Raw genomic sequence first — 4,974 nt, 5'->3', positions numbered from 1 at the left:
AAGAAAGAAAATTTTAATCTGTTTCACAGAGCACTTACCAGTTCTTTATTTTTCGCAATTTCTTGCCCATTGTTCACTTTTAGAACATTAAATATGATGTGGCCATTGTTGTATTTAAAATGAAATAATATTTCTTATGGCCTAAAGCTGCTCTGGTTGTAAAGATTTTTGTAATTCTGACGTCGTTGAAACTTAATATAAAAATCTCGCATAAAAATCGCTCATTATATTATTTCCTATTCTATCTTTTGCATATTCTAGATATGACTAAAGTATTGGATGCTGAAATAAAGCTTATCATTTATTGCATCGTTTGGTTGATTTTAAAGCAAGATAATATATAAATTAGAGCTAGACAGATAGATTTAAATGGTTCGACAACTAAACAGAACACAGACGCCAGTATATTAATAATCTTATCTCAAATCTACATCTTGGCTGCTATATCATAATTTCAAAGAAATTTACTTATTACCTATATAAGAATATAAATTCTTCGAACGTACAAATTACGTGTCCTCCCCACGGGGTATTTGTTGGTTCCTTTGAATTATTATATGATTCAGATTCCTTCATTACTGAACCACATTATGTGTTGATAAGATCAATTTCAGCTGAAAACAGCCCTTTGGCGCCAGCCCCCTACAACGAGAGTATTGTCGTATAAATGACCCGATATTTTCCCACAAACATCCATTTCTATTAAAACCAATATTCATCTAAACAGAGATACAATATAAAGACGATGGAATAAAACCCGATTTATTTTATCTTATTCGCAATCCGAATCATGTCACTGAGTTGTACCCTTTTCTTTTGATGGGACAAACTAAGAAAGATAAAATGTTCCTTAACTGACATTAAAGAACTGTTGGTTTAAAAGACAGAGACCTCTCGCTTGAGGCCAAGTGCGCCGTATAAAATTACTTTATAAACTACAAAGCTCAAAGGGAAAAGTATTTAGTTTTCTGTAAAAAACGGTTATTACTTTATATTTAATCCCTTAAAATTTATATAAACGGAAAGTCGATTACTTTTAAAGATCTTATTTTTTGTTATTATAATTCTTATATTAACAAATGTAATGATGATTGAGAATATTGTTATCTAATCTGTGATAATGATCACTCTTTTACGTGAACAAAAACGTTTTGTACCTATTTAAATATTAATATAAAAAATGTTTTTATTTCATGATTTTACATTTAGGTATATAAAGACACCAGTCTATATTTTCTTAAGTCTATGTCACGTTACTGGTATCTGTAAAAGTGGTCCCCTGCTCAGGAGATAGTTACAAGCTTTCAGGCGTGAAATTTTTATCGAGAGAATTAATCTTTAAAAGTTACGAACTCCTGTCCCTTTTGTTTTCCTAACGGTGCAATTAAATTTATTTCTTTTGTAATCGAAAGAGAAAATAAAAGAACTTTCCAAAGATACGAATGCTATTATTCTTTTAAGATTGCATCATTTTGAAATATTTATTACACAGGACAACTTTACATATTCTTTATATACATATCTCTAGTATTCTAGTGTAGATATTCGCGAAATAATTCAGAACAATAAATAACAAAATCCTTGCTGAAAATGGAACGCTTCCACATTAATAATTGCAGCACATTTAATTGTGAATAACGGTTAGTCGTTGAAATTAAACTCATTACGTCGACAGCGCCTCGGCGACCGCGCTTTTTGTAATTTTAGTGACAAGTGACAAATGAACAGCGTGGACTCAACAGAATCCGTCGAGAGTTGTATCGAAATAAAGACCATGTAACCTTGTAACATAGATAATTATGTCAATGAATTATAGTATAGGATATACAACTCGGATGGGCGCGATTGAGATTGCAAATTATGGAAAAATCTGTACAATGTTGACGACTTGTTTTGCAGTATGAAATCGTATCACTCAATTAGAACTAATGATTAATGATTTAAACTGAAAAAAGTGACAGGTATTTAATTATAATAAAATAAATTGTTATTAAATTTCCTAGAGGTTCTTTTAAATACCTTTTTTGAAACGTTGTCGATTGTTATGCCTTTTTCAATATCGTATCAAAATGTTCCTATATACAAATATATTTTTACACCAACATTCCTGTTTACAGATGTAACAGCAAGCGAAGAATAATTGTGTTACAATTAATCTTTGACAATAATTGCGACGCGACAGAGCGTGCCTACTTTGCGGAGTCGAATTAATGCTTTCTTATGGAAGCTATTCATTTGGAATCTACTACCATGTTTCAAAGTTATACGTTCGTGATAAATAACTGCATGATTTCACGCGCCCGCGTTAATTCAGTTTACTACGTCGAATATGTTCATTGGGTAAGGACATAACTTACCCTGATTTAAGAGGCTTTATCTTTAACACGTTAGAGCGTTTGCTTGCTAATACGATTTCCATAACATGAAGATGCGGAATAATTGTTTAGGTGTTTATTTGCTTTTTAGACATAATTATTATGGAAGTAATTCTTTTAAAGTCTTTTACCCTCTCTAACATTCTACATTTGTGAAATAGGTATTTATTGTATCTTAATGTTAGAGCTTGTAATTAGATATTTGCTTTTATTTATAGTGGCTACTTAGTGTTTGTGTATCTAATATGTTTTAGACACAGACATAACTTTAATGTGAAGTATTATGTGTTTAATATTACGAAGTATACCTACCATTTAAAATATCTTTGCATTTTCATATGTAAAAAAAAATATGTATGTAGTACTATGTGTATGTACTAGACAAATATGTATTATTATATCAACAAATTATTATACTTTAACGTAAAACTTAAATGAAACATAAACAAACCAAAAAAGATGAGCTAATTTATAAATTAAACTAATATCATATAATTTCAAGAAATATTTAATTTTAAAGTTGACATGAACGAAAGATGTTTTAATATTTTAAAGTAACAAGATAGTTTATGAAACCAATCTGTAAGTAAATCCTTGCCGCTCCCTCTTTCAGTCTGATTCTCTTGGGCATTTCTTTTTATATCAACTTCAGGGGAGAAATGTTTGCATTTCGAGGTTGAACGAAGTGGCAATTCCTTTACCTAGAAAAATCTGATTTATTAAAAATTATATCCCCTTGAGAAACGATTTATTTGGTACCTAATATTAATTTGAAAGATTTAGAATAACTTCTAACGAACACCTAGAGTTACATTATGAATAATCAAAACTAACATTAAACAAAGAATAATACAATGTTAAAAAGTAATTTTGATAACGAAAACTGTAGGTAATCATAGTATACAAAATAGGAAACTCGACATGGGGAATACAATCCGAATGCACCGCATTTAATATTCCAAAGCTTTATAAACCGTATGTGTTCATGCATAAACAACCACCACACAAGGCCTTGTAATTAACTCCCTGTATAGTTAGAACCACGGACCGCCGGCACTAAAGTACAATAAACATACATTCTTTCGAAACTAAAGGGCTCTATTTCAGCACTAAAACCTGCCAGACTGCTACAACGGGACCGCCCGCTAACTGTATGTAACATCACCCCACGTATTCTGATCACACGTTTCCATCTCACCACTTTTCCGAAATCAAAGTAAAGCTCACAGCAAACACTCGTTGAAAATGCGATATAAATAATAAAAAGGTGTGCGTACATTTTACCACCTGAGAGGCTTGTGCGAGTCCCTGTCATTTTCACCATTGTAGCCAGCCATTTTCCCCCTCGTAGGTATAGCGGTTTATTTTAAATTCAATATGAGGATGAGGGAAGACCCATGAAATATAATATTATGTTAGCTAGATATTCATAGGAGGCTGTAAGTTATGTAATATTATCGTTGCGAACTATAGTTACAGAGAATCGTAGAAGTTCTTAATATTGTGTAAACAAAATGTTTCGGTGTCAGAATAACTCATCGTGATTACTCATAAAAGATAACAGTGTGAAATGCAACTTTAAAACAAACGTAACACCTACTTTTAATGTTTCTTGTTCTTCCTTAATGGCAACATTTTTAAAATTAAAATGCAGGCGTTGACCCAAAACATTCAAATGAATGTTGTAAGTTTCGAACTGGGACAAGTCCATTTAAAATGAAATAGTTGAATTTCTTGTATTTATTTTGCCTCAAATGCAAAGTTCCGGACATTTAAAAACTTGGAAGCAAGCCGGAGCTACTAATTTCAACACAAGATAACAATCTTTGAAATTATCCAAACGATTATCTAGCTGCTGTTTTTCTTCTAATGAATTCTAATTTACTTTATAACGATATATTTTTACGAAGCATTTCTAAGAACATAAATTGTAATCCCATTGCATTACAAATACAATCAGCTTGAATAAATGAGAATGAAATATTAAGTACATATTATTATGACGGTTGCCATGGTAACTAAACAAACGTTCGCCCGTGCATTGTAAGCGGCTTTTCTATTCCAATCCTACTACTAATTTCGAGTTGCTCCCACGAGACAACATTATGATGTCTGCAAGAAGACTTAGAAAATATTTCCAACTCTCCAAAGGCCAATCCTATGTTGCAATTTCCATTTGCCATAAAGTATTAAAACGTAGAGATCCTGTTTCGATAGTTTTAAGATTCATGTGATGGAAACAATTTGTTATTGATTTGACGAGCAAGCAGAATGTTTAAAATCCTAGATTCTATCCCCGAGACGACAAAAAAGGTCTTCTAATTAGTTTTTTTTTTCTCAATAACGATAAGATAAACTTTACCCTAAAACGAATGTAGAGACAGAACAGAATAATTCTTAAAATGTTTTAACATGAGGATAAAAAAATATAATCAGCCAAAACATGTATAAACATAAACACACAAGGGAAGATATCTATAAACTTGTACATCCTTAAGCAGTGAACTGTGAAACAGTCTGGCGAAGACATTGTAAGCAAAGTTGCATATAAGCCGGCACTAAACCGTAAGTTACTTGTTCATTAGTACAAACAAACGTA

This window comes from Colias croceus, chromosome 5 (genome assembly GCF_905220415.1).
Source record: "Colias croceus chromosome 5, ilColCroc2.1".
In the NCBI taxonomy this organism is placed as follows: domain Eukaryota; kingdom Metazoa; phylum Arthropoda; class Insecta; order Lepidoptera; family Pieridae; genus Colias; species Colias croceus.
Note: the sequence above shows the minus strand (reverse complement) of the source record.